At 38.1% G+C, this 20,032-nt stretch overlaps 2 long non-coding RNA genes across 2 annotated transcripts; both read left to right on the top strand.

Moving 5' to 3' along the window:
• The first annotated feature begins 4,617 nt into the window (after positions 1 to 4,617).
• Positions 4,618 to 7,104, top strand: LOC126823475 (uncharacterized). Its single transcript, XR_007681175.2, has 3 exons — positions 4,618 to 4,775; positions 5,831 to 5,897; positions 6,816 to 7,104. It is a non-coding gene; the product is annotated as an uncharacterized LOC126823475 (long non-coding RNA).
• Positions 7,105 to 15,002: 7,898 nt separating this feature from the next.
• LOC126811445 (uncharacterized) lies at positions 15,003 to 18,790 on the top strand. The gene is made up of 3 exons (XR_007675598.2): positions 15,003 to 15,161; positions 17,909 to 17,981; positions 18,549 to 18,790. It is a non-coding gene; the product is annotated as an uncharacterized LOC126811445 (long non-coding RNA).
• Positions 18,791 to 20,032: the final 1,242 nt, after the last annotated feature.

Here is a 20,032-nt window from a genome sequence, read left to right as displayed (position 1 = left end):
ATTTTCGATTTGGGGGGGGGGGGGTCATGGTGGTTAAGTCAGATATACTCTTACAGTCTCATATAACAACTTTTGATCTTCGAACGAATTTTTAGTGAGCAGAAATTCGGCCATGTATCTGTTATCACGCGTCACTTCAGCCAGTTTTACATAGAGGGATAACTCGTGTTTTCCTTTTGCGTTCGTCACTTCCTATTGTTGAAACATTGATCACTCATCTATCGTAGCAATGATCTCTGTGAAAAAATAATATTTGGAACGTGTTTAACCAGTTCTATCACATATGTGATAATGACTGGCACCAATATTGTCCTTTAAAGCCCGGCCCATACCGCCACGACTTGCCCAGACTCTACCCAACGCAACGTCTTGTCTCAGATAATCAGTGCAGTGTGGACAGTCCCACGACCACGATTCAATCGATTTCCGTCGCGTCGTGGCCCGTCGGCCCGATTGAACATGTTCAATCGTAGTCGGATGCAGTTGGTTGCAGTCGTAACTTATCGTGTTTGTGTGGACACTCACACGACACGATCAATTGTCTTACGGATGTTTAGCCAATCAGAGAGTAGAATTTAGTCATGTGACTGTGCAGGTCATGCGCTCCTTGTTTAACTGAGGGAAAATTCAAGATGGCAGATTTTTGAACAGAAGAGAGAGAGGATGGGTTGGTTTACATGTGAGAGTCGGGCCTGTGTGGACTGGTACCGTCATAGGCAAGCGAAGTAAAGGCGCGACCCGATTTTTTTTTTACAACTACCCAAGACACTGAGTCCTGTCGGCTTGTGTGTAGTCGTAGCGGTATGGGCCGGGCTTTAGCCTAGCTTATGCCGCCCTACGACACGATAAAACTGACGGCGACTAACGGCAACTGACAGCTTATGTCGCTACGACTAAATTTATCCACGACTGGACGCAACCACGAGCAACCAATTGAGCGTAGTCTTAAGCGCGCTCATGTCGCCCGGCGTCAGTTGAAGAATCGGAGCCACAACTGATCATACGTGATAACCTTCAAAATGGCCTCATTCCACTTGTCTCCCGTGGTTGTTGCCGCCCCCTGGGTACCACCTGATTAAATAACCGAATCTTATTGGCTACGTCAGCGAATCGCCGACTTAAGCCAGTCGTAGGTGCGCTCATGTCGCTTGCGACTAGGGACAACTAGTTGTCTCCAGTCGTAAGAGTAGAACATGTGCGACTGGAGACGACTGGACGGCGACTGGTTGCCGTCCGACTAACACCAGTCGTAAGAGCGCTCAGGTCGCCTTCATAGTCACGACTGATCAGTTCCACTTGTTCGTAAACTAGTCGCCGATTTCGAGTCAGTTTTATCGTTTCGTAGGGCGACATAAGCTAGGCTTAATAATGGATTTAGTTTGTATATCAGGGGAACCCTTCATTGCTAGATTTGCTGCCATAGTAAATAAACGTATTTTTAAAGACTGGTTTCTATCCCTCTCTGTGTAATATAGGCATTTAAATCTAAAATTTAAGACTCGAACCCTCTATTTTTTCGAGTACAGTAAGCTGAGCCAAGAATCGTGTACTTATTATTACATTATGCTGTTTTGAAGATGGTTTAAAAATTTAGGAAATTTATCGGAAAAGACATTTTTTAAAACCTGTCATGGACCGTTCAGATAGAAGACAAAGGGAAAAGAAACGGGCAGAGTGGATATAAGTGTATTGTTCTTTATTTTTAAATATATTAAACACTTTATTGGAAATTTTTTTCTTATTGGTAAAAACTCCTCAGAATCGCTGAGAATGCATATTTAGATACCATTTTGTAACGAAAATTAAAAAAATTGTAAAAGCCACCGCCCCCACAACCTCTAGCAGCTCACGCCAGCGGCGTTCGGTTATATTTCTTTCATTTGCTGCCAGAAAATGATGCTGAAAATACCCACAGAGTGCGTTTTAGAGCGTCTAGTTTTTAAAAAATTTCGGGGGAGGACCCCATCCCCAAACCCCCTCTTTACCAATAGTCGCCCGCGCATGGACTGTCCCCACCACTAATTTTTGGCGATCTGCGCCCCTGCTATAGAATGTTAGAAAAACCCTATTCCGTGGTGTTTTAATTAGCCAATGTGTCATAGATACAACGGAAATGAGATGGAATGAAATATTCGACTGCTCAGTAAAGTTAACTAATCGCCATTGGCGGCTTATAACCCAGGGATCACTATAGTGAATAGTAGGGTTCTTTCTTCTGAACGTCTACCTTCTACTTCTAGATGTCTCACTTCTATATTAAAACCAGGTCTACTCCAGTTACGTCACTGCATCTAACTGAATAGTTACTTGCGTGCAATAACCTGGAGAAAAGAGTACTTGAGGCCAAATTGTTGGGGGGGGGGGGGTGTAAAGCCCCCACTCCACCGTGCCTGCTGGAATCAATACATGGTAGATATTCAGCATCTATTCCATGATTGTTGCAATGAAGGACTAAAATGCAACATTTCTTTTGAACGTAATCGAAAGGGATTTATAAGAGGCGAAACGTCTGTCTAATTCAGTGTGCACATGCGTGCCCAAACGGATGTTTACTTTCTGGCGTACATTCACGCGTTCTTCTCCACAAACTCAATCAACCGCTCTTGTTGCTGCAAATTTAGCTTGCAAATAGCCGAATTTTTAGACATGATGTTATTATAAAAAGGCGGCGACCGAACGTAAACAATGTAAGGCTCCATGATGTAAAGATAAATCTTATAATTTATGATGTTATTTACGTGGGATTCCCCAAACTTTCCAGCGATTTTTCTGTCGCATTGAAATACAATAAATCGCGCGCAGAAATGCTGCCTTTTTCCACAATACCCAACAAATTTCCTTTGGGGTGTTAATACTAAAATGCATATGTATTTTCGATATCTGGTATATTAAAAAAAAATAAAACGTTTCGCCAAATGTCTGCGATATCACCTCGGTGGAAGCGGACGTTAAATAAAGTTATTTCACACACATCACCAAATATTCTGTTACAAAAGTTACAAGCAATGGAAATCAGATTAAGTCATAGTTATCTTGCTATTTAGCACCGAGACAAATTGTCTTGGTTGGAACCAATTTCGTATTCCACTGTCGACACAGTACGTTAAAAATAATTTGGTAATTTAGGTGGAAATCGGAGAGTAAATTTCCGTTATATCTACAACTCCTCGGCGCATAAAATTTATGACAAATTTGTAATATGTATACCAAATAGTTTTATATGACCAACAAGAAAATACTTGAAGGCGCATTCGGAACTAAATATTCAGTAAGCATGCGCTATATAAATCCTGATATTATTATTATTAGTAGTAATTGTATTAATCTGACCTTTTCACTACGATTTCCTGCAATTTTCGCATAACGTCCCACAATGTGTGTTAAATTTGTTTAAGAGACATTTGGGCATGCTATCAAATTGCAGAACCATGAAGAAATATGGTCACTCATCAACAAAAATATATTTTGTAAAATCAAACCCCTTTCTTCTGTCCATATCACATATGGGTATAATTTACAAATATGTCTTTATCAGTTTAAAAATTGGCTCGGGGACTTTCTCTGGGGACGAGATTTTGCCTACCCACCCCCTCCATATGAAAAACTAATTATCTGAAGATATGTATATTCTTTGTCAGTCCCGAAATGGCTTATTTGCTCTCACTTTGATCCCAAATATCTACACCACTATTATCCCACTATTATTGCCTGTTCAGTGAGCAAGGCTTTGAGTTAGTACGGTTTTCAAGAAGATGGTATAATCAATTGTGTTTAAGAAATGCATTTATATTGTCGTGAGTTTGGTTGGGTCGACTATTACACTCTTAAAACTTTAACTTATAATTATTATATCTCTTTGATTTTGATAACCAGTAAATTTTTCGATTCAATTATGTTCGAAGTGTGTATCATTAGGTCGACATATAGAGCCAATGATGAGATATAACTGATTTTATATTCCACTACCTACAGTTTTAGCGACATTAAGATTAGTAAACAAACTAAATTCCGCTCCATATAGTTTGTGCTAAACAAAATAACACATCAGATTAACCCCTTTGAAAAAAAAGGGTGCTTGACTGTACAGTCCCGGGCCTGTAAGGATACAGGCTTCACTCAAAATAAAATGAAAGAATACACCAAAAATAATCTCTAACTTACGACATGTCTTGAGTAATCTAAATCTGTCAAAATGGTGAAAAACCGACAAATACCATTCGGGGTATTAGTCGCTTACAAAATCAGCTTTTCTCCAAAGTTTAACACAGTTGTAAAATCGGATAGTGTCCATTCAGTCCACTGAATTTCAATTCTTGACAACCGGATCTGAAAGATTGAATTCCTGCAAACAATCAGCTGAAAAGTAATTGGAGCATTCTTTAAACCAAATGGTATGTGGTTTAAAAAGAAGGGCCGGTTGTATTTCTTTTTTTTTGCAGTCCAGTCACTTTGTCACAAACAACAACAGCACACATAAATAAACGTTGTCATTATATTATCAGAAACATCCCACACGCTCTAAAAATCTACAATATCAAATATGAATCTATTGAAAACAATTGGATAAATGGGCAATTCATTTGTCCTAAAGATATTCAATTTTGTATTTTATTATCAATTTTCGAGTTAAGTGTGTTCGCATCTCCTATATATAGTGCGGAGTTTGGAGTTCTGACATCAACCGACTCGGAAGACAGACGATAATAACTCAAGCTCCATCATGAAGGCTGTTCTTGTTCTCTTGGTTATCACCATCGTCGCGGCTTATGCCGTTGGTAAGTTGTTTTATCTGTTTCCATCTTGTGTGGTCATCTGAGCTGAAACAGATTTCCGCTTCCTAAAATTATGTTTAATAGGAAATTGGGTCTAACATCCTACTGTTGGAACTAGCTGTGCCGAATTTGTTTCCACGCGTATTTTGAACAATGTTATAGTTTTATAATGTATTGATCGTTTTAAATTGTTAATCAATATTATGCGCTATTTTACGCACGTGTTTAGAACTAGGAAAAACTATATGCAGTTTATTAGTTAAGGCCGAGTGGGTTGGCAAGGAACCGCGTTTCCGTGTACGTAAAAGAAACCTTTTCAGTTGGAATTCGAAATAAGATTAGGCCACAGCGTCGTTGTCCGGGCACAATTTCTCCCCATTTAAATAATTAATGTTATATAAATCCGAACAATGAAATAGAACTGATTATAAATATTTAATTTAAAGGGTGTGCCATTCCAAAGTTAGAACAGGCGATGAATTCGTATTTAACTCATGTTTTTTTTATATACACAGTATATATCATCAGTAGATATCTGCATTTGAATTGGTTAAGAGGTTATGCCTATGTGTAACCTCCCTCTCCGATCCGATTAGATACATGTACAAAGTATAAATATATACAGTATATATACATACATACATGCATTATTGCATAACTATAAAACATAAAATGGATAATATTGAGACATTTTTATAAATATTTGAATGGTTGAAATTATTGAGAAAGTAGAGTTTGGTATGTTGATAAGAAAACAAAATATAAATTCCCAAAACACACTTTTCATTCTTGTGTTCTGTTGAACTATTGTATGCTTAGATAAAAAGAGAATCGGCACGATCTGTTGGAGTAGGTACTTATATGTACTATAATTATGGATGGGGGATTTTGTAGGGACACTGTTTGTGTTCTGTGTGTTTAATTTACGTACACCCAGCAACAATTTCTTCGTCGGCCCATGAGAAACTACCCCTGGCGAGTGGTAACCAGACGTTCATCTCGACTTACACAGCCGACTATTGCGTCCACACTTTTAAGTTCAGATGTTTTCTTTACAGATGTAGATTTGGACTTCGTTAAATCTGCCATGGCCTTCAAAAACCACGTGATGAAGAGAGAAGCAGAGTAGGTAGACCTATTTATCTTTTACGAGTTCAAAAAACCAATATGGCTGCCTTTTAAACCTCCCCTTTATTGGCACTTGAGATTTCATGGAACAATATGTCAGCGTATACACAGTATCAAATGCAGAATCATGTGGGAGAGAAATGTGTCAATAATCAGACCCTTTAGGCATGTTATGATAATAGACAATCGTTCAGGGTTACTTGTATCTTGGTCCTCCTTCCGGTAAACTAGAGTTATTCTCTTGCTAAAAGTTCCCCGGGATTTTGCAACGTGGTTCCCCTTGTTCTCGGTAGAATGGGAACAATTCAAACGAAGCCTTTCCCACTGAATAACGCTAGCTATTTAAAATAGCAGCCGTAGCAGCCGGTCCCGAGGAGGATGAGAAATTACATTGGGATTTTCCGGCGTGGTTTTCCCTGGGTGTCTTGCATCTTGGTCCTCCTCTCGGTAAACTAGAGTTATTTTCTCTTGGTAATAGTCAAATAAAAAATATGGTATGACTGAGACGGCCGAGAGTAAAACTATTCCAACAGTTTTATAACAATTCCTGATATTTACAGGCTCACTATCCAGGAGGTCCGGGATTGGATCCCAGTGTTCGACTAGGAAGTTCCTTAAGATTTTCCAAAGTGATTTCCCCTTGTCAGTGGTGCAGGACGGAGGGCCTGACAAGGGCAGCTGTCTAGAAGTTCGGGTGGGACAAAAAAAACAGAGGTCCCGTGTACACATTGGCGTGCACGTAAAAGATCCCTTGGCAGTTGGAATTAGATATGAGTTGGCCGTAGCGCCGCTGTCCGGGCAAAATTCCCCTCATAGCACACTGTATGGCTCACAACAGATTTGCAACTATCTACAGATCTTCTTAACCCGTTAATATAATAAAATATTGAATTTCTTAAAATTCCATCGTTTCAGACAATCTCTTGAGAAGAGAAAAATGTTGGGATATCACTGGCTGGAAGACATGCATGGACGTTGTTCAGAAAATGGCGATAAATGTAACATGTTCCAGGATTGCTGCGAAGAAGACGAAGAAGGAAATCAATTAAATCTGAGATGTAACAATTTTTTGAACGGTAGATGCGAGACGAGAACATAAACGTTGATGAACCAGCAAAGCTAATTAATTATTCGTTTCCATGTTGTAGAACGAATGTTATTTATTCAAAATATTAAACAATAAAATAAATGAGTTTTCAGATGATTCTGTCCTTTGTTTTAAAATTCAAAATGCATGACATTTGAAGAATAAAATCTAGCTTTAAAATTGACGTTTTCTACTTCAGAATAGTGAAATAATTCCTGCAAGTTTGAGAAAATAACATGAGATCTCTGGACAAGGTGGTCAATCTCAACGGGTTTGAAAAACAAAACACAAAACTTATAACATGTAGATCGTTCTCGGAAAGATGGACATACCGAGATGACGACAGTATACTCTCACAAGTAAATTTAGGGGCTTAAAAGGCTTATAAATGCTTCAGAGTATACAATGATATACCTTTCTACAGAATATAAGCAATGTCGTTACAAATGATGGGGTGTCTGGATATTCTTGCCCCTTGATTGGGCTATGGCGTGATTCACGCTAGCATAAATCGGAAGATAGTCGGCTTCAATCGAAAAGTACCTCACTGACTCAACTGATATTGCATCTGTCGAGATTCGATACTTTTTAGTGTAAATAGTGTTCTCGGTAGAATGGAAACATTTCAAACAAAGCTTTTTCCATTGAATAGCACTAGCCATTCAAAATAGCAGCCGGTCCCGTCAATAGGAGGGTGAGCAAGTTCAGCGGGTTTCCCTTTGTCATTGGTGCAGGACGGGGGGGGGGGAGGCTTGGACGGTATTCGCTAAACCGGTGATACCATCGAAAGAGCTGCATTAAGGGTATGGTCCAACGGGTAATCAAACGTTTGGGTAATGGCTAGACCGGGCAAAAATGAGTTTAACATTAGACGATTCAGGTACAATATCGCCTTGTGAGGGCGTTGCCATATACGCGTTTGCGCCGGCGAAATGTCTAATGCAAAAATAATGGGACCGTCTTCTCGATGGGCGACTTTTCCGCAGCGTATTTTCTCGCGCAAAGACAATGTGCACATGCGTGCCCAAGCGGATGTTTACTTACTGGCGAACACACAGGGGTTCTTTTCCATAAAGTCAATCTGCCGCTCTTGTGGCTGCAAAGTTAGCTTGCAAATAGTCGATTTTTTAGACATGTTGTTATTTGACTTTCGAATATTTGCTGATATCTGGTATAAAAACAAATAAACCGTATCAAAAAATGTCTGCGATATTACCTCGGTGAAAGCGGACGTTAAAGCTATTTCACACACATCACCAAATATTCTGTTATAAAAGTTACAAGCAATGGAAACAAGCATGGAAATCAGATTAAGTCATAGTTATCTTGCTATTTAGCACGAAGACAAAGACAAAGCCATAAACAGATATAAAATAACCAGTTTTGTATTCCACTGTCGACACAGTGTGTTAACAATGATTTGGGTATACATGGAAATCGGAGAATAAATTTCCTTTATATCTACACCTCTCTGGTGCGCAAAATTTGTGACAAATCTGTAATATGTATACCAAATAGTTTTATATGACCAACAAGCAAATACTTGAAAGGGCATTAGGAACTAAATATTTAGTAATCATACGCTATATAAATCCTGATATTATTATTATTAGTAGTAGTAGAAGTATTAATCTGACCTTTTCATGACGATTTCCTGCAATTTTCGCATAACGTGTAACAACGCGTGTTAAATTTGTTTAAGGGACATTTGGGTATGCCATCCCAATGTAGAACCATGAAAAATATGGAAGGGTATCGCTACCAATATTAAATGCTCTGTGACAATGTCGTTTACATTGATTATATGTACAATGTACAAAGTCCTAATACCGATAATGATCAAAATACCTCTAAGGCAAGAGTTAAATGTAAAACGTCATATCTTAAGTGCTAAATGACAAATGTTTTGTGGGAAAATACTGTTCTATAAGCCAGAACAAGGATATTCACGACACTATAACAGGAAATCAGCCTAGTACACAATAAAAATTTACTTACCTTGACACTTTGGATGGTACTTTACCATGATTACGGGGGGTGGGTGTGGGGGATGTGCAATGTCCAAATACGAAATTCCAGGTATCATGTTACATATTAGTGAAAAGCACGTTCATTTCTGTTTGTAAATATGTAAATAGTTTTCTGGTACAATCGTATTTTCTTAATTGGCAGCGATACCCTCCCATAGAAAAAACATGTCTTTCTTAGTGTAAAAATTGGCCCGGGGACTGGCTCTAAGCACGACATTTTGCCCCCCCCCCCCCTCCCGCTTAATATGTAAAAATAATTATCTACAAAATCTTTCGATTTAATAAAGTTTGAAGTGTGTATCATTAGGTCGACATATAGAGCCAATGTTAAGATATAACTGATTTTGTATTCCACTAGCAACAGCTTTAGCGCCCTTTAAGATTAGTAAACAAACTGACTTCCGCCCCATATAGTTTGTGCAGGTATCATTAAACAAAATAACATATCAGATTAACCCTTTGGAGAAAAAAAAGTTTGACTCTACAGTCCCGGGCCTGTAAGGACACAGGCCTTACTCAAAATAAAATGAGAAAATACACCAAAAATAATCTAACTTATGTAATCAAAATCTGTCAAAAAGGTAGAAACCGTCAAATACCATTCAGGGCATTAGTTGCTTACAAAATCAGCTTTTCTCCAGACAAATTTAAACACAGCTGTAAGATTAGATAGTATTCATTGTGTCCACTGAATTTCAATTCTTGATTACCGGATCGGAACGATTGAATTCCTGCAAACAATCAGTTGAAAAGATATTCAATTTTGTATTTTATTATCAATTTTCGAGTTAAGTGTGTTCGCATTTCCTATATATAGTGCGGGGTCTGGAGTTCTGATATATAAACTGACTCGGAAGACAGACGATAATAACTCAAGCTCCACCATGAAGGCTCTTCTTGTTCTCTTGGCTATGCCGTTGGTAAGTTGCTTTATCTGTTTCCATCTTGTGTGGTCATCTGAGCTGTACGCACGTGTTTGGAACTAGGAAAAATTGTCGAATTTTACAAATAACTTTGAACGGTGGGATGGTATCGTCCATGCAACGCCGGATTAACCACGGGGCGCCATGGGGCCCACATTAGAGGGCCCCCCACAAAAATCTCAGTTGCGCGCCTCGAGCATGATCGGACCGAGGACTCCAACGGCCGGTGATCTAATGACGGGGCCCCAGGGACTTCCGATGCTCCGAGGGCCCTCCATCGGAAGTCCCTGGGGCCCCCTCAATCCATGATGTGTCGCGATCGACATCCGAGAATTCGGTGTAATCCGGTGATGCCGCCTCATATTTTCGACGTTCGTCAAAAATCGAGTCCGGCTTGGTCGTAACGTTACGGACTCCACTCATCAAATCATCGTGGGGGATATAATAGGATTCCGAATCAAGTGACCCCGTTATTTATCACTGAGCGACTTCAAAATTAGGTTTGATGTAGCTCTGCTCACTTACAGTGGCGGATTTAACGGGCTCAATGGGCTCCAGCCGCCTCCTCTAGAAATGCCATCATTTCATAGCACTCGCATGGATTGGTCCACTGAAATAACGCCAGAATGCGCTAATTTTGTGGCAGAATTTTATTTTTTTCTGGGGGAGGTACTTCTAAATGGCTTCGACACAAGTGCCTGAAAATCCCCCCAGACCACCCTTGCGGGGCTTCGCGCCTTCAGCGCTCGAGGTGGCCTGCACAGCTCCTCGGTCGGTGATAAGGGGCCCCCACATGTTCCAGGCCCCAGGGCCCCCACCATGGTTAATCCGGCGTTGCGTCCATGCAGTTTATCAGTGGTGAAGGATGAGTGGCCTGGCAAGCAGGTGTTTATATGTACTATAATTATGGATGGAGGATTTTGTAGGGACACTGTTTGTGTTCTGTGTGTTTAATTTACGTACACCCGATTGTTATCATTCTGATCGACTAGGCAACAATTTCCTCGACGGCCCATGATATGCTACCCCTGACGAGTGGTAACCAGATTTTTCAAATCACAGATGTTTATCTCGGCTCACACAGGGCCGACTATTGGTCCATATTTTTAAGTTTAAATGTTTTCTTTACAGATGTGGATTTGGCCTTCAAAAACCATGTGATGAAGAAAGGGACAGAGTGAGTAGACCTATTTATCTTTTACGAGTTTGAAAAAAACATAGTCTGCCCTTTTAACATTCCCTGCATTGGCCGAGAAAGTTCATCCAGATTTTTCGGCGTGGTTTCCCCTTGTCAGTGATGCAGGACGGAGGGCCTGACAAGGACAGCTGTCTAGTCGTTCGGATGGGACGAAAAAACAAGGTCCCATGTACATATTGGCGTGCACGTAAAAGATCCCTTGGCAGTTGGAATTCGATATAAGAGTAGGCCGTAGCGCCGCTGTCCGGGCAAAATTTCCCCCATAGCACACTGTATGACGTATGCCCGTCTTTATTATCCCAGTCGGGACAGAACAGTAGGACGTTAAACCCCATTTCGTTTCCTTGCCAGTGGTGCACGACGGAGGACCTGGTAAGTAACGTCGTCTACTCGTGGGACTAAAACCCGAGGTCCAGTGTACACATTGGCGTACACGTAAACGAACCTTTGACAGAATTCCATTTCCCCCATAGCACACTGTTTAACCCCATTTCATAACAGAGCAGGGCGGTAAACCCCATTTCATTTCATTTTATTTGTAATACTATAAGAAAAATACTAGGAGAAGGCTTTAGACATAGATTTGAATACTTTTGGCCGATTAAAAGTTAATATTATATGCTATAAAAAAATACTAGGAGAAGGCTTTAGACAGATAGATTTGAATACTTTTGGACAGATTAAAAGTTAATATATTATCGGCGGAATGAATATTGGATTCACTTTCAAATGGTTTCAATGATTATATTCATTCTAAAACCCTAATATTGGATCGTTGAGTCCCAGATATGGTTATTCAAGACGCGATATCTTGAAACCCGAAAAGTTTGGTCGCTGAGTTCCTGTTATGTTCATTTAAGAAGTTATATCTTGACCACTCAGTACTTCTAAGCGCTCATATTTGAAAACTTAGAAAATACAACATCAAATATTTATGTTCTTTGTTTTAAAATTCAAAATGCAAGACATTTGAAGAATAAAATCTAGCATTAAAATTGAACATAGATTTTTCCATCGTTGACATAAATACAATAGTGCTTATTTCTGTATGCTGTCGAACATCCTCTTTTGGGCCTATAACTGATGGCTATTAATCTGGTTTACCTGCTCCCAGATCTACGAGGCGTAACGAGAGCAGTTTCGTAAGCCAATATTTTGAATAAAATCAAAGTGTTTTGGTTATGATGTACCACTACGCTCACCTTAAACAGATGGGACTATGCATGTAATTATCGTATTGTTAGATGGTCGAGACTAAACACCATGTCAACAGTTCGTACTTTCGATGTTGGACCAATCTCATATTGATCAGTATTTAGTGTAAGGATACCCCATTAATAAATATTGACGTCACAATACTAACATACAGTTATATTTTCTGTGGTCACGTGCGCAATGCCATTTTGTTTCGCAGAGGATGTTGTTGTTAGTGTTTAACGTTCGCTTCCACCGAGGGTAATATCGCAGACAAGTTGGCTTATTTTCATAGTGCACGCGCAGGGGACTTTCCTATGGAAGGAAATCCGAGTACCCGGAGTAAACCCGCATACGCTCACACCTAGTTGCTTGCTCACACCAGGGATTGAAACCACGACCGCAAGCCACCTAGAGATCGAAGCGTGACACGCTAGACCACTAGGCCATCCCGACCGCAGTTCACAGAGATATTGCGAAAAGTCGACTAATAGCTCTGTAAAAGAAGACTGCTTTCAACATGTGACGTCCCATCACTAGGCGTCAGTCATTGACTTAGTGGCGCGTGCATTGTTTACATAAGACGTTACTGATCCGGGCAGAATTGTGCCTTTTAATCATTTTACATAGCCATTTATACTCAATACTAAATATTTTCACCTACACATACCTCAAACACCTTTATTTATTTTTCTAATAAATTTTCTAGAATTTAATTTATCAGGGATTGTAGCGGCCTAGCGAAAATTCAATGCTGATATCAGTGTGGTGCAATGTAGAGTGTATAAATTTGGCCGGACAGCGGCGGACCCGCATACCCCACTAACAGTTTCGTGACAAGTTTAAACAATATAAATAAGACAATTTGGGGTGAAAATGTATAAAATATAATACTTTAATTTGGAACTTTGATTTTGTGACGATACGTGCCAAAGAATAGGTCTTAGCGCCGCTGTCCGGGCCAAATTTCCCTCATAGCACACTGTATGACTTATATCCGTCTTCATTAGCCACATTGGAGCAGAACAGTAGGACGTTAAACCCCATTTCATTTGATTAAATAACAGTGGTAACAATGAGAAATAGTTATAATTTGAATAGTTATAATTTGAATAGTAATAATTTTAATAGTTTAAATTTAAATAGTTTTAATTTAGCTAGTTATAATTTAATTAGTTTTAATTTAACTATATAATTTAATTTAACTAATTATAATTTAATTCAACCAGTTATAATTTAATTTCACAATACTTAAAATTTTAATTATTTATAAATTAAGTACAAGGAAATTCAAAATATTTATCCCTTTCCAAAATTGTGCCAAGTGGCGCCGTGCACACATTGAAAAATCGCTTGCTCGTATTGACTTTTATCGAAACATGGATGAAACGGTAAGACCGGTATGTTTCTGTGTGTTAGTTTAGGGTCATTGACAGCTCAAAGGGCATCCCTTGGTGGCAAATTGCATTGAAAAATACTGTCTTAATTCGTGTTTTTTTAGCATTGTTATGTATTGCGAAACCTATAACATTATGCGCATGGGAGTTGGTCGTTAACAAAATGTGGATTTCAACTCCATAAAGTTAGAATGCACTGACCATACCTATACCCATGTATACAGTATAAATGGAAGTTAGGTCGCAAACAAAATGTGCATTTCTACACTATACAGTTAAAAAATCAAATAGAACTAGCATTAATATTATACATGGACAAACCAAATCACAAATATGAGCAGTTCAACGCCATAAGTGACAAATGTCAAATAGAACTATTAAAAATTATTATACTCGATAATTAATTTGAAAGGTCAGGAATCATTTAAGTGTCTTCAATTAAAGTGCGATTCCGATATTCTACAGTACAAAACAACTATGTTATGCACGAGACTTCTGTGAGTTTATAAATAGATCAGTGCACGATGTCTTGGGGTGATTGGACAAGCTGTGCTCCATTGACTGTTTACATTGCATACGTGGGAACATGTATGTTATTAATGAATATAACAACTATTTTATGCGCGAGAGTTCTGGAGTAAACTTTACTTATAATATAAAATACGTATAATAAAGAAAGAAAAAGTAAATGACGAAAGAGATTGAGAGAATCTAAAATTTTGGATATTATACCGCAACATTTATTTTCAAACGTTATCTGAGCTTGTAGAAAACTGAACGAATTTACACTCCACGGGGATTTCAGTTTTTATTCTTTAATAGGATAAAGTAATATGCGAGTTAAGGAATGTTGTTATGGGTATCAAGCATATGATTTGGCTGGAACTAATTTCTGATCTTTTAATTTAACAAGTACGAGCGTACTCTTTACCAGGAAACGAGTATGACGTCATAGCAGCCCTCTTGTCACAAACTTAAGCCTGTTAATCAATGCGAAATTGCCCAAGGAACAAATATGACAAGGTTCATGTCGATGGTCTTTGAATCAAATGAGTCTTTGGGCTTTTTCAGTGAGCCTTAGAACAACAACAGTACTTGGGGACCAGTTCCTAACTGAACAGACTATAATTTCATTTTAACGAGAATTAAGGGTCTACTATGTTATCTAAGCATTCGTTGTTCCATTGAATCTCGAGACTAGGTGTTCGTATCAGCCGATCATGGTGTAGGTGCGTGGAAACGTTGATAACCACTTGAAGATTGTTTATATTCGACCATGGGTGTAAAGGGTATAAATAGACGTGTTGGTGTCACTAGTAGACATTAATAGACAGATTCAGTAAAGGTTCAGATCTAGAGTTTAGTTATATTGTCATCATGAAGTGTGTCATATTTTTAGTGATTGTCGCTACCTTGTACTTGACATCAGCTGGTAAGTCTGTTTTTTGGGGGGGTTTTTTGTTGTTTTTTTGGGTTTTTTTAATGAAATCAACACACGTTACTTAAATTTTAAAAAATAGCATCACTATTGGGAATTATCTTAGAAGCCAATTGGGCTGAAAGCTTTGCAATGGGCCTCGTGATCTGTGAAGAAAGAATGACCACTTCTGGTGGAACCCATGTGTTGAATGAGAAAGACGTCTGTATGCTATGTTACGTGTAAATTTTTAAATGTATGTTCCTAGCTTCATTCATAAACATGTAACACTTGTTCCCTTTATATAATTTTTTGCATTGTCCCACTTCTAAAGTTTGATGTCAGAAAACATAAAGACAGGTGACGTTAAAACTGTATCTGAGGTTTTGCGCAATCCATATTATATCAGATGCGATAGTCCTATAGAAAATAAGATAATCTTGGAGATCCTGTATATTTTAGTTCTCTTTTTTTAAAATTTGGCATGTAATTTAATGTTGAGGGACCTCCACGCTCGATGTGAATCGGGACCCGCATTGTCAAAATCCGGCCTTACTTTAAAATTAATGGCAACTGAACAAAGCGGCGTAATAACAATAGAGAGGAACTATAGTTACATCGGATATACCATTTATAAAATCCAAAGGCTAAATAATATGTGATAATTGAAAAGATAGTTCGGTTTGTAAGCGCCAATACATGTCTTATACGAGCATTATGTAAGAGCTTAATCTGCCTATTGCAGTTCTTTCTTTGGGCCTTAAATGTTATATAAATTAATAATTGGCTCTGATTTTATGTAGATTAGAATGTTTCGGTCATTTTAATGATTTGATTTAAGATGGAGAAGTGAGGCTAATACTCGAATGACCAATGCACAGATCTTGTCAAAACTACAACCGTTGATAACTTCGTTCGAAAAAAAGTAATTTCAATTAAATTTTCAATATCATTTTTCATTATCTATTTTTGAAATATTATAGCGGGAACGGCCAGTTCTTTGTTAAAGGACAATATTGGTGTCAGTCATCATCACATGTGTGATAGAACTGGTTAAACACGTTCCAAATATAATTTTAACACAGAGATCATAGCTGCGATAGATGCGTTATGGAGATTTCAAGAAAGGGAAGTGACGAACGCAAAAGGAAAACACGATTTATCCTTCTATATAACGGGAGGCAGGCCACCATTAATTTCCCCATTGAATTCAATGTTAATTCTGGCCCCTTTGCCCAGCTCCAACTTTTCCTCAAATTTTCGTTGGACTGAATGCTTTTCACTAGACAGAGGAACAAATGTTCATGACTTTGCACTAAAATGTGTATGAGGCTGGCCACCAAAATGTTGAGATACACAAACTTGAAGAACCATACTAAAAACATGTAACTAGATGCTATACATATCACCGTAACCAGCCAGATAACTATGTTATCGTTCCGCCTCAAAATCATGAATATTTACCAAAACCTGGCAGGAAAATGTTAATTCAAACCATCCTCGTCCATTCTAGACCAAAAAATCAACAACAATGGGCATGCAACGGGGGAGAAAAGAGACACAGAGAGAATTGCTATAAATAGACGAACTACAATTTGTCTCAAGATGGTGAAATTTAATGATGGTCTGCCTCAAACTGACTGAAGTAACGAGTGATAACAGATACACGGGCGAATTTCTGCTCATTAAGTATTCCTTCAATGACCAAAAGTTGTTATATATGCGACCGTGGGAGGATATCCGACAATTAAAAAAAAACTGACTGTCTCTAGACAAGAGAAAGCATTACCATGTTTTTATTAAGTACAGAATGAATAAAAACAAGGGAATGTACGGACTATTTCTATTTTTCTCGTTTTCCCTTATTAAGTGGTATTCAGTTACTTTTTTGAATTATCAGATATCCTTTCATAGCCTCCGAAAACAAATTTTGGTCTTCGAAGAAATCATTAGTGAGCAGATATTCGCCCGTGTATCTGCTATCACTCGTTACTTCAGCACTTCCCTTTCTTGAAATCTTAAAATCTGTCGTAGCAATGAACTATGTGTTAAAATTATATTTGGAACGTGTTTGACCCGTTTTATCATATAATGTGATAATGATTGACACCAATATTGTCCTTTAAAATCTTACATAATACCTCTTTAACAAACAAGCTTTCGTTCAGCAATGCACATAATGCAATCAAAGATAAGGGCGGAGATACGAAATAAATTACCGACACAAAGCAATTGTAGATGGATCTATATTACTGGAGATATTATTTCAAATTAAAAACTGCTTGCACTATGAAATGTATGCCGCCATATTGAATCAGTGGGTATTTAGCCATTTTGTAAACAATTCACTTATCGATTTTATAAATTTTATGAAAGTTTAAATTATGGATGTGGTATGAAGAATATGCATATCTATAACAAATCTTTCCTTGTCGGTCACTTCTTGCAATACTGTAGGCGATATTGACAAAAAACGCTCTTGTCGGTGATTAATAGGACCGCCGTATTCTACACATTTTTATAGTCTCACCAGATCTGAAAATAAATTTAGATTGTGGGCGGTCGGCCAGAATATCACGGATGAAAAAAATCAAAGAATTACCCGTCTACAATAGTTAGAACAGGCGGCTGTCCAAATAAAATCTTAACTGCTGAAATAGTAGCCTAAATAAATTAAATAGTACTTTAATCTCAAAATCGGCGTAGGGGAGTGCCAATGAGACATTATTTTATAATGTTTTAATTCTGTGTTTATATTTTAGAAGAAAATGAAGTTGATTCTAATCTGAGGAAAGCCATGGAGGCCATTAATACTATTGTCAAGAGAAGTTCCGAGTAAGTAAAGTATATACATAAATATTTTGATAAACATGAAACTAAGAACTGTCAATCAAGCCAACTCAAATTGTACCACAGAGAAAATATTGTGACTGAAAAGAATTCTTTATTTATCAGGTTAAAAAAAATACGAGAAGTAAACAAATACATTAAAATAAATAAAAACTTAGTCACCGTATGTGTCGAGCTTTATTTTTATTTTTTGTTGTTGGTGGGTTTTTTTTTAAAATATAAACATGATGGTAGATGTCGAGCGCGAGGGAGTGTATGCTTACGTGTCCTATTTGATTTCTTGAATCAGAATGGGTGTGAGTGGAGATGTGGTCCTTAAGAAGATTATGGTGATTGGATAACAGGATAACAATCTGATCACAATACCCAAGACGACTTCAATGTCATTATTTTATGATCGAATGGATTGCTGGCAACGACTGTATTTTCAGTATAATTATTTATACTATTTTATCAATATTCAGATACAAATTCTGTTTTCTAAATAACATAATATACAACGGTATAACCAACAGGAATTCATCCATAAATAAATGTCGTTCTATTTTTCAGAGAATCTGCCAACATTGAAAAACGAGAGAAAGGTATTCATGTAAACGGGCGCTGCAGTAGTCTACTTGAAGACTGCAGCAGTGTACAACATTGCTGTGGTGCATTGGAGTGCCGAACGACAAATGGATATTATGGTTTTTTTGGTGGAAACTGCCGTGCACCATAACAAATTCTTTTATATGTTAAGTGTTTGTTAAGTATTTACATGAATTTGAACGAATAAAAAATCGTGTTTTTTTTAATTACATACTTTCAATAGCGAAGACAAATAAAACGATATTTGAAAAGCAAGAACGTAATATATCAACCAGGAACCGACCATACGTCATCAGGGCCATAGGAGTTCGTCAACCGATGCGCAATTGTCCCAAGAACAAGCGGGCGAAGTTTCATGTTCATTGGGTGGTTTTTCTTTTCGAATACCATTGCCCCAAGAAAAATGCACAAACACAACTACGAAGTGTACGGAATCGGGATTTTTATTCAAAAAACGATACACATATTATATTACCGTCTTCGTAGACTTGCACCCACTTCATTAATGATCCATTCGTGTTTCACATCCAGCCAAAATGTATCAAGATACTTATTTCTGACGAGTACCTATTATACGATCTTATTGCTGGAGAAATGAAACGAAATGCCGTATTATGTCCCACTGGATTAACAAAGACGGACATTATGAAGATTGGCATATGTCATAGTGTGCTATGAGGGGAAAGTTTACCTTGACAGCGGCGCTATGGCCTATTCTTATATCGAATTCCATCTGGCAAGGGATCATTTACGTACACGCTGTTGTGTACACGTCCTACCCGAACGCCTATACGTTGTCCCTTGGTCCTACACCACTGACAAGGGGAAACACGTCGGAAAATCGATGAACTTTCTAGGCGAACACAGGGATCGAACACGAGCCTTCAAGTTAACGAACCAACGTCTTACTGAACCACTGGACACAGCTGCCGTCATTCCATGAAGCACCGTACCTAACTTATTAGTAACAAATTAGGCGTATTGGCCTTACTATTCGTTTGTGCTTAAGAAGTAAGGTACAACAACTAAATTAGATATCAAGTGAAACCACGACAAGGGTTCGCACCACACTGATCAGCTGTGAATTTTCGCTAAGCCGCTACAATCACTGATAAGGATGACAACGATGCGACTTAATGAGTCCCAAATATTAACTTTTTTCTTCCGTCAAATTAAATTCTGAAACATTTTTTTCATGTATTAGAAAAATAAATAAAGCCGTTTGAATTATTTGTAGGTAAAAATCATTTCCTATTTAGTGTAAATGGGTATTAAAATAAGTAAAATTCACCATTTAGCCCGACATAAGGCGACAACCCGACAACCCAACATTACGACATTTTAACCCGACAATACGACATTTTCACTCGACACCACAATATTAAAAATGTCGTAATGTCGCGTAAAAATGTATTGTCGGGTTAAAATAATGTACACTGATCCTGGTG

The sequence above is a fragment of the Patella vulgata genome, chromosome 1 (genome assembly GCF_932274485.2).
Source record: "Patella vulgata chromosome 1, xgPatVulg1.2, whole genome shotgun sequence".
Lineage (NCBI taxonomy): Eukaryota > Metazoa > Mollusca > Gastropoda > Patellidae > Patella > Patella vulgata.
This window is presented reverse-complemented; position numbering and strand designations above follow the sequence as displayed.